Consider the following 11807-nt stretch of genomic DNA (forward strand, 5'->3'; position numbering starts at 1 on the left):
TTCTGGCGGCGTACTTGTCAAATATAATTTAAGCATCAGAATTATATTAGCTCATTTGTATCTTTTCAAGACTATCTCATATACCATTTAATGCTACACTCTAATAGCTAGTTCAAACAGCTTAAACACATCAAGTGAAATACATGCACAAATCAACCAGATCCTACATTTTCTCAACCTTGATATGAAACTACCATCAACCCAAACCACATCTGCTGCATAACAATTATGTACATTGCATGTATCATTCATTCATTCCCTAGATGTCAAATGGGTGTAACACGGGTGTGGGATACTTAATGATCACTCAACTTGATGTATCAGTAACAGTATGCACACATCTATAATGGATACCCAGAGATAACTAAACATGGCTGCAAGTAAATAGAAAAGCTAAATCTGCATACATATTGAGTATATAAAAGGCAGTGGTGAATAAGTAACTTACTGAACAAATGCACTTGTTCTTTTTCAATTCTTACTGTAGCAGCAGCTGAATAAGTCCTGACTTCACCTCTCCCTATCATTCCAAGCAGAGATGATGAAAATGCAAAATTTAGAAAGCACAGATCTCACTATCCAACCGATAAAAATCAAATCTTTTTGCATGACAACAACTTCCCTATCCAGATGGTATTGAATTTGAAACGGATCAAGCATTTAACAAATCCATATTGATTCAACAAAAAAAGTAACATGAAATAGATCTACATGTCAAACTTATTTTAACATTTCTCATAATAAGCAAAAAGAGAAGAACTGACCTGTGAGAGAAGTGGGAAAATCAATATGTTGGCGGGAAGACAAATATTCCGGCCAGATCCAGATAAGTCCAGCTCACCGACCGACGGACCGAGTTGAGCTGAGACGAGTAACTAGCAGGGAGTAAAAGTTGAAATTTGGAGATTTAGGAAGGGAATTGTGAAAGAGTTTTGAGTAGTGTTTGTTTGGTTGTTTTAAGATGCGGGGGAGAGAGAGGAGGGAGTTGTAAATGGATTTAGTTTTTTTTTTTAATAAAGGAAGGAGAGGCTCTCTATCTATCACTTTGCTTCCATAGTAAAACACATTCATTTGGTGTCAAGTTATTGTCACATACTATACTATACTATACTATAGTTTTCTTCTTTCATGACAATATATATGACTAAGCTCTTACCAATTCATTTTCAAACCAACAAACTTTCTATATTCTTGCCTTTTAGGGGAATTCATCTATCCAATTCTTTAGACTCTTAAATTAAATATAACATCATTTTAAAATTTTGTGACTAGATTGTTCTAGTAACTTGTTTTTCAATCATAAAAAGACACCTTATTTGAAATGACACTAGTATAGGGGGAAGGGACAAAACAATAAAGTGTTAAAAAACTCAAAGACGTCACTCATGTGATGTGAGAGAAGTCAAATCTCGAATGAAAAACTCATATACACAAAAAAAGGCAAAGTGAATAAAATTATTGTGTCTATCTTTCAAATCTTGTAATTCGTGAAAATTCAATAACTCAAAATACCCTTACAGAAATAACAATGTGATTATCAACATAGAAAATCATACTTAGGGACGACAGAGAAAAAAAGATGATTGTGCATTATTATTTTATTTATTTTGATTTAAGTTTAAATGTCAAATTAATCTGCTATTTGATTAAAATGGATCAAAGTTAAGCCTAGTTGAATATCTAATTTGGAAATGGAAGGGGAGTTGGGCCAGAATGAGTAATAAGGCTGCCTCGTTGAGGATGGAGTAGCCCATTTATCTATAATTATTGGGCCTTAATGGAGAAACAGTATTGGGCTATTCACATGTCCACTACTCCACTGCAAACAAAAAAGATGGAAAAATTACCTATATATGCACCTTTTTTTCCCATAATTTCCTTTATTCCCTATCAGTTCTAAATTTTTTCAAAATCCCTTTGTTTTAGCGCAACACAACTGCCGGATACATAATTCCCACAATCTTTTCTCCCTTTTTCACGCCACAAATCTCTCCATAATTACCCCATTAATCCATTGAATTTCAAATCCTTTCTCTTTCCAATTAATGATTTAAAGTTATTCACGAGGTAGATCTCTTTCCATAACTTCACGTTTCAATTTTTTTTAGTTTTTCATCTTCAAAAATCATTGATACATATGGATGAAGGTCCATATTTCAATATTGGGCTTACCCAATTAGTCGGAGAAGGAAGCATCTTCGACTTCTAAATTGACTGTGGAAAAATGCTAAAAAAGGCGAAAAAAATCGATCTACTAGTGGCTCTAGTAAGGACTTTGGATCGAGATCCATGGATGATACCATTGTTAACAGTGAAAAAAAGATACAAGAGTGAACGTTGAGAAGGATAGGGAAAAGAAGGATGTGCATTTGTTTTCTAAAGTTCTAAAGTGAATGTTGAGAAGGAGAAGTCAAAACAGATCAGATTATTTTTTTTTATTTTTACTTGTTCATCTTTTTTTTTTATATATATGGGTTCAAATTTTTAATGTATCCAGTTGTTTTTATTTCTTAAATTAATGTATAATGGCTTCGTTTCAACATTATGATACATTACAATTTTATCATGTACAATGTATCGTGTTCAAATTACTAAATTATCTTACGGCTATAGTTTGAGATACATTAACTAAATTTTTAATGTATCTAGTTAATTTTGTTTCTTAATTAATGTATAATGTCTTTGTTTCAACACTACGATACATTATAATTTTATCATGTATAGTGTATCATGTTCAAATATTAGTTTTGATACATAACCTTAATTAGTTTTGATACTTGATACAAAACTTCTATCAAATGTATCATTTATTATGTATCTAGGTACGGATATGTATCTTCTACCTTATTCAAATTTAGAAGGATATGCATCCGCACATAGTACCAAAAACCTTACTATTTTCATAGCTAAACATGTATGATAAAAAAAAATTTATATCTGAATTTGTTGATACTGTCTTTTTCTATTATAGATAGACATCTAAGAAAATGATTAAGAAATTGATACATAATATCATGTCATGACTACATAATAGCGATCTTGACACAAAACAATGCATCTGAAACATTTAAGTGTCACTCAAGTATGTATCAAATTCATAAATGGTGTTACATAAATGTTGTTATCAAAAGTTTGTTTAGTTTAAGGCACAATGTGAAGATCGTGTAGCTATGTATCTAATACAATAAATATGTAGCACATTAATACATATATTAAATCATGTATGAACAAATACACAATTATCCATTTCAGAAACAAAATTCAAAAAAAGATTACACAACATTATAAAAGGTATGAATGATCCATCAAAGTTATGCATCTCTTCATACTTTTTTTGTTTGTTGTATCAATGCATAGCAGATATATTGAAAATCCAAACTCTTGTTTCTTCACCTCAACGATGTATCAGATCTCCAAATTTTTCCTCAACTCATCAATCTCTAATTCAATTACAATGACTGATTTGAAATTCACAAATCAATAATTTGACCAACAACAATTCCATCACTTTTGTATCGTTCATACCTCACATCGCTTTCTCAGATTCTGGAATGTCTCAACAAGATAGACATGTTCATGTTGTATGATCAGTACAATTTGTTGACAAGTTTGATTCAAAAATTGAGGATTTTTTTTTGAAAGAATGGAAAGAAGAATTTTGGGATCTAAAAACACATTACATATATACATCAAACTAGTAATGTATTAATTTGTAATCAGTAATGTATCGCGGCTTATATATCAATATACAAATTAAAAAAATTAAAAAACAGAGGGTATACATAGCAAATTCAAACAACTTGAATCAAAATTGAAGGATCTTCGATGAACTTGAAGATTCAAAAGGAAATAGTTTGTCCAACCGTTGGACAAAAGTTAACAACAATTTCATTACTTTTGTATCATTCATAACTCACCTCGCTAACCCAAAATTTTGACAAAAGTTTTTGAATAAAATCTGAAAGGTTTCTTCGCTTAATGGGGGGAGCAATTTGAAAGTTTGAATTTTTTCGTTCTGGATTTGCCTCTGTATGATTGAGAGTAAGAAGAAATGTAAGCGTAATTTATGGGATTTAATTAGATTTTCAGATTTTATTCTCTTTTTAGTGCAATAAAAGAATTCTTCTTGTATTAGAATTAATGTATCCGGATGGTGACTTATGTACCGGAAGGTACAAATTTTAAGGGATCATTATAATTAGAAAAAAAGCAGGGATATGATGTAATTTACTCTTTACACTATGAAATTTATATAAGTTATACTTTGAATAAAACAATTAGCTAAATTGAAAAGAAAAAAACCCCAACTAGATTCTACTATTAAATACATAAACTTCTCAATTGATAAATAAAATTAAATCATTTCATATTAAATTAAATAGAAGATTACCAAAAGAAAAAAAGGTTACCACGCTTCTCCACATATATATAGTAATAGTATAGTATAGTGTGCCTTTTGATATTATATTATTGGCTTTGTTTTTCCATGATTTAAGAAAACAATTTAAGTGTAAATCGTTTTTAAAAAAGAAAACGATTGAGAAGGATCAAGTAGATACTTCTATAGCTTAAGATATAGTACTACTTAGGGTAGGGGTGTGCACTATTTGGATTAAACCGAAAAACCAAATCATATCAAATCGAATTCTAATTTGGATTGGTTTTTTGGATTTTTGGTTTGGTTTGATTTTGGATTTATAATTTACTTTGTTTGGTTTCGGATTTAGAAAAATAAAAACCGAAAAACCAAAAAAACCAAATTATATATATATATATATAGAGAGAGAGTTAAGTTGGAGTTAATCACTTTTGTCCCTTTTTAGTTACCTTTTATGTTTGGACATCTATAATTGATATACTTTTAAGTATTGTATTTTACGTTTTACTTGTGATATATATATATATATATATATATATATATATATATATATATATATATATTATATTATTTTTTCCAAATTGCTAATATAACTTTGTTATGTTTCTAATTATTGACATAAACGATTAGCCGAATCGAAAAAACCCAAACCAAAAAGAGAAAAACCAAACCAAACCAAATTTATTTTGGTTCAAATTGGGTTACACTTCTTCAAAACCAAAAACCGAAAACCCAAACCGAATAGTATAAAACCAAACCAAAAAACCGAATGCACACCCCTATGTAGGGGTGTAAAAAATGAACCCAAACATAGGTAACTCGTCCAATCCGCCCATAATTTTAAGGGTTGGGCTCAAGATAATTTGAATTGGGTTCAATATCAACTCATTCAAGCCTAACCCATTTTAAGAGAATCCTCAATTGAGCCCAATTCAATCTTCAATTTCAGCCCGTTTTAAAATTCTTTATTAAGATATGTTCCTATATTAAAAGTATGAATTATTATCTATTTAATATCTTTTAGGATTTATCTATCCATTTGTTACCTTTTTTATTAAAAAAATCTTGAATTGAAATTCAAATTGTGATTATAAAAGTTAAATATCACTATGTTAAAATTATTGAAATTAAGCGGGTCAAGACCCAACCCGTTTTTTAGCCCATTTGAGTCCAACCCATTTGAACCCAAAATAAACTTGTGCGGATCAAGACCCAACCCGATTTCTATTTCAACCCATTTTAATATCTCTAATTTCAATCCAAACCGCCCATTTGACACCCCTAATACTACTTAATAATTCATCCGAATATATATAGCCTATATATAATAGTTTTGATGAGATTGATATAATCTTTGGATTTTTTTTTAATATATTTTTGTATTATTTTGTAGACAAGGATGGAGATTGAAGAGGAAAATATGCAATAGAAGATCTTGTCCCCCATTTCAAGCAATATGAAAACGACTCGTATATATACATGTTTTACTCCTTCTCACTTTATTTTATATACATCTATGCACTATATGTGATCCTTCTTAATTTATCAACTATATTTTCATAATCATTTCTAGCTTACTCAATAGAATTAACATTTTGATTGGGAAAAACATTATTATTTATTTAATAAAATAAATTATTACAAGTTATATGCACACATTATAAACACATATTAATTGTGACAATTAACTGGTATTAGGATGGGGTTTTGTGAAACTTTTTCTAAAACAGAATTAAGCTGAATGTGTCTGTTTAAACCACTTTTCAAAATTCAGAACAAATTACTACTAACATAGTTTCTGAAAAAATTAAAATAACCAAAAGGTTGATTTTGAGAAGAAAAAAAAAGAACTTGTTCTTCGAAATCTTAATATTGCAAACACATGACTTTGTTGCAACAAAACTAAATCAAATGACGTTGACTGTTTTGTTGAGTAAATTAATGCGATCCCATTCCCTTGTTGTAGAAGCAAGCTAATGTGTAACATTAATTAGGTGGGAGGTTCTTGTCACTTTTATGCTAAAATTTAGGAGGTGTTTTATAGTTATCTAATTAGAGGGTCCGATCCAATTACAATTACCATTCTATGAAAAAAATATCCCAAAGTCTATAATCTTGCCAATCTAAGTCTTCGTTGTTACAATATATACATAATATAATTGAGAAAACTAGCTAGCTAGCTAGCTTTTAAAAGATTATTAATTTTGACTCACTTTCAATCAATTTCATTGTTACTTTGTATGCCTTTAATTCACTTATTGTTACTATGTATACCTTTAATTCACTTAAACTTTGAAATCAATTGGCAATAAAGAATGATAAAGAATAATTGTAGGGTAGGTTAGGTACTAAAAAGCAGTAAACAAATATAAGCCTAATGTAATATCGGTAAAGACTACTAGTACAGTAGTTCTAGTCTCTAAGAGGAATATTATACAGCCAACCCACAAAAAGAATAGTTGACCAGTCTTTGAGTCTAAAATTATTTAGCTGTCATTTTTAATGTGTTAATTTGCAAATTGTAGTCACTTGAAATTTAAATTTAAATTTCTTAGCTAAAACACAGAATAATTGCATCAAATGGTGTTGTAAGTTTGAAATTTCAAATTTCATGAACAATTGATGATGGAGTTGGAACCTTTATCAATTCATGAAATTCCAACAAGGATTGATTGATTGATTGGTGGAGTTCATAGCTTGAGTCAAAAAATACTTATGCATGTAAGGGGAATACCCGATTTATCGGAACTTTAACCAGAAGAGATAGGTTCGAATTCGTGGTATAGGTATAAGAAAGTCAGTAGAGCTAAATAGAGGTAGATTGTACTTCTACCTGAATTAAATAACCTGTGGTTAGTCATTGGTAACATGAATCTTTAAGATGAATACGTATGTATATAAGAAAAATGTTGCAGTGAACATTTAATTTGTTTGGGCCGTCATAACTTTCGGATGCTAGTTTTTTTTTCTTCTTCTTTTAGCGTAAGGCAAAGGGAATTATTATAAGGTGGGGAATTACATCTTTACCAATGAAAGTTTAAGTAGTTAACCAATTATATTAAGATTCCCCAATGCTAGTTAAATACGTACATTATTATAAGCTTAACTAATTTGCCTCTTGGTACATATGTACACTACAATAAAAATAACTTTAGCGGCAATAAAAATATACATTGATAAAAAGTTTTAAAATCTTTATCCACATTAGTTAATAAATTGTCAATGAATCCAATGTAGCTATATACTTTAGAGACATTTACTATTTACTAAGAATGCTAATTACCTCTAATAAATATATTCATCGTCAATTAAAATATTGTCATAAAAAATTATTTTTGATATAGTGATAGAATACATTGATCCTGCTTAATTTCAAGGTCATTTGATAATTATAATTTTAGGTTGGTGAAACAGAAGCATACATGCTTGTCAATTTTCAAGAAAAAGTTATTGTGGGATGGTAGATGGATCAATTCCCTCATACAATCAATTAGCTAGGTAGCAGTCTAATCAACTATATATATTAATATAGGTAATTATAGTATTAACGTCCTTTAAAACGTTTCCCATGGACCAATCAGAAGGCAAAATTAAAGGGTAAGAAAAGAAAAAAAGGGAAACATTGTTTTACTAATATAATTAATTAAAGCCAATTGGAAGAGTGTTAGGTGGAAATTGAAAGCTCATCGATGGCTTTAATTATTTGGACTTCCATCTATATATATGTAGTAATATAATCTCTTTCCCCCCTTTTTCTTTTTTGGCAATTTGGTATACTAGTATTCATCTTATTAATTACATTATATTAATTAATCATCTAATACTCTTTACGTAACTATATATATATATCTCTTCTTCTTTCAATTTTTTTTTCTCTTCATTTTGCCAGAAATGAATGGAGTACTACATTAATGTTCAAACAGGATAGAAAATGTTCAATGTACGTTATCAGTTTTATCACAGCTAGTAAATGGATAAGTCGTTCAACTCAATCAAAAATGCGTTGGAGAATTAATGTTTTTAAAATATGAGTCGTATCCATATATATATATATATATAAAACCCGCTATGAAAGATTGGACCATCCATATTTGATCTATCTCGTACATTTAATTCGATAAATGTGTATTGATCTTTATTTCCAAGCTTACATATATAATAACCATGTTCGGTCCAAGAACATAATGCGAAACATGTGTGGATCTCACATTTTTAAAAAAGTAGTACTATTAACCAGTGGTGAAGGGAGGATTTTCATCAAGGGGTTCAAAAAAAAATTAATCACGTAAATAATATCCACAAATAAACGGGTCGAATCGGATATAAACGGGTCAGATTAAACTGACCGAATCAAGAAGAAAAGGATTTTTTAATATTTGACTTTGTAATTAAGGGTTAAACTAATAAATCCTAAATTCCCAATCAGCGTTTTAATTTTTTGGAACTAAACATCGTTTTTCTGCCCGGATTCAAACACGCGACCTCACGTGCAGTAGAGCGAATTCCTGAACCCCCAACGCCACTGAGCTATGCCTTTGGTGTATGTTCAGCGGGTTCAATAGTATATATATACACGTAAATTAATATTTTAATTCGACGAAGGGGTTCGGATGAACCCCCTTGGTTCAACATAAATCCTCCTCTGCTATTAACGAAACAATATAACAATAACATATTCAATAAAGTCCAAACAAATGGGGTCGAGATATTGTAAATTACATTATTTTTTTGTGGCGTTGAAAAAGAATCCACCCCACACCCCACAAAACTAGTCAATTCCGTGTTAAGTGACACCTCTATTAACTAGGATTCTTAAATACTTATTTAGACAAGATTATTAGCTTTGGAATTAAGTCCTTTTTTAAGCTATGAGTTGTTATAAAAGGAGGAAAAAAAGTACAACACCATGTGATTTTGTTCTTACTAGTGTATAATTTTCAAATCCATAATATATTGGAGGAGAGAAAAAAGACTAATTTGCACTAATATTTTCCACATGGATTAGGTGCGCTCAAAAAAATGAAATGTTCTTTTTTTTGTTTTTGTTTGAAGAAGAAGCATGCTCTATATATGTGACAAAAAAATGGGGTCATGATGGAAATGGAAAAATAAAATTAATTCAACGATAATTCTAGACAAGTTTTTTCTTTAATTGAGATATCAATTTGTAGGTTAATGTTAGTTGTATGAATAATAGGTTCTTTTAAAAATATTGCTTTCATTGTTCTTTCAAAATCAGATGGAATATGATATATGTATATACATTTCAATAATTGGACAGTTACGTTGACTAAAATTTTTAAATAAATTATTTTTTGAAGATGCAAATTTTGGATGTCGGTACAATTCTTTTTACTCATTTTTTGAAAATGTAAATTGAAACAAAGGGAAAGGGAGTATTTTATTTCGTAAAGTAACATAATCGTCTTCTAATATTTTTAGGCACTTGTAAACCTATTTTTTTTGTTGCTCACTTATTCGGTGTGTAGTATCTATATTACGAATTCACGCCGATAAGAAAGTTCATATAAACACAATTTCATATTCAATATTTGAATGTGAGACTTCTAACTAAAGATGAATACCAATCCACCACAGTGCTAGTTGGCACTATCCACTAGGATATTATTTACATGATTGAAATAGAGAAAAATTTCAAAATATGAAGCAAAAGCTTATACACGTTCTACAGTACTCAAATATATATTCCACCTTTTCAGTTATTCTTAATACTATTTTCTTTTGATTTTTCATTATTGAAATCGTCTGTGTGTATATTTTAGTTTTAATATTTCCTCTTATTTTGAAATTATAGAAAAAGTCTTCTTGACGATCAAAACCAAATTAATTACCGACCAAACATGTAGATCATGCTTGTTTGTTTATTTATTTGTAACCATACAAGATAGTTGACGAACAACACATAATATAATTAGTGAGACATTGCCTTCTACGAAGGTGATATAATCGATAAAACATGATCCTCCATGTGATCCTACTTCAAATATTTTTTTTTATATTTTTCAAATTTCAGTTGAAAATCAAAGAGGTGGGCAATATATGGGGAAGCATTATTCTAGCACCCTCTCCAAAATATATCAATATATAATTTCATCACATTCAAGGGAATCAACCATCAAAGCATGATATAATTAATTACGTTTTAAATTCATCACAATGAAATTCTTTAGTGTTGGAGATTCTCGATATTTTTTTAACTAGTGAATTGTTCATATATATTTCATATACTGTTATTTTTCTTTATTATCTAATTTACTAATATCGTCCATTTATGAATTTTTGCATGTTATTGTACATGATTATTTCGATTCGAACAAATTGCTCTCTTGTAAACGTGGGAACACAAAGAGAAATAGTATATAATAGTTACTTTTGATTAAGGATTTAAAGATGAAAAACATATTAGATTTATGAATAAAGTATATGTATGTGTTATCGAATAAGTTAAACAATAGTATGCAATTTGCCTGGGGAACGTGAAAATTAGTATATATCCGTTACCTCAAATAAAATATAATTTATTATGATCAAGAAATAAATTAAACTAATATTATATCTGTGTATAGTTCATAAAATTTCAATTGTTTTTATAAATAAAATTAATGTTTAAATGTAGTTTCAAGATTTGAATATTCTTTCTCAAACTCAAACTTACATCCGTCAGAAATGGCACGTAGATTCAAGCTTAATTAATGCACTTAAATTTAGAGTATTGTTTAGACCGTTAGACGTAGAATTATTGTTTATTTCTTCGTTATAATTTTGAAATCATGGTATTCGTTATTAATGCACTAAAAGTTTGCGAAATTAAAGTTATGTTTTTTTTTGTATAAGCAATGTATACGAAAGATTTTATATTTATTATCCGTTTAATAATAAAAATAAAAATTTGTATATCTTGAGAAAAATTAAATATTATAAATTAAATGATCAAAACGTACGTTGAAACTGATAATTTTTTTGTATTGAAGGATTGCTTGCGAATAATAATTCTCACAATGATATATATTATATACATATGAGTGGGGAGTGGGGACTTGCTTTAATTTGGAACGTAAGAAACTAAGAGGTTATTTTATTTTATTTTTTTTTGTTTGAAAACGATGGAACAACAAAATGGTAATTGGTAGGCATAAAATGCACTTCTGGTTACCTCTTTCTATCGTGTTAATAAATTGTTGTATGTTACGTGTTTCTTTGCTTTTTGACACTTAGATCCACATGCACTTGATCCTAGCTCATCATTGATATCACATGCACCTTAAAAAATTATACTCATATCATTACATTACACTCAATATATAACGAAAAGAAAACTATATACTATAACAAGTACTCTTCCATTGTGGAGGAGTAGTGGGATCGGATCATAAAGGCGCGCATATATAATTCTTGATTAAATAATTTG

Source organism: Solanum verrucosum, unplaced genomic scaffold (assembly GCF_900185275.1).
Source record: "Solanum verrucosum unplaced genomic scaffold, falcon-dt-bn FXZP01000184.1, whole genome shotgun sequence".
NCBI classification, from domain to species: Eukaryota; Viridiplantae; Streptophyta; class Magnoliopsida; order Solanales; family Solanaceae; genus Solanum; species Solanum verrucosum.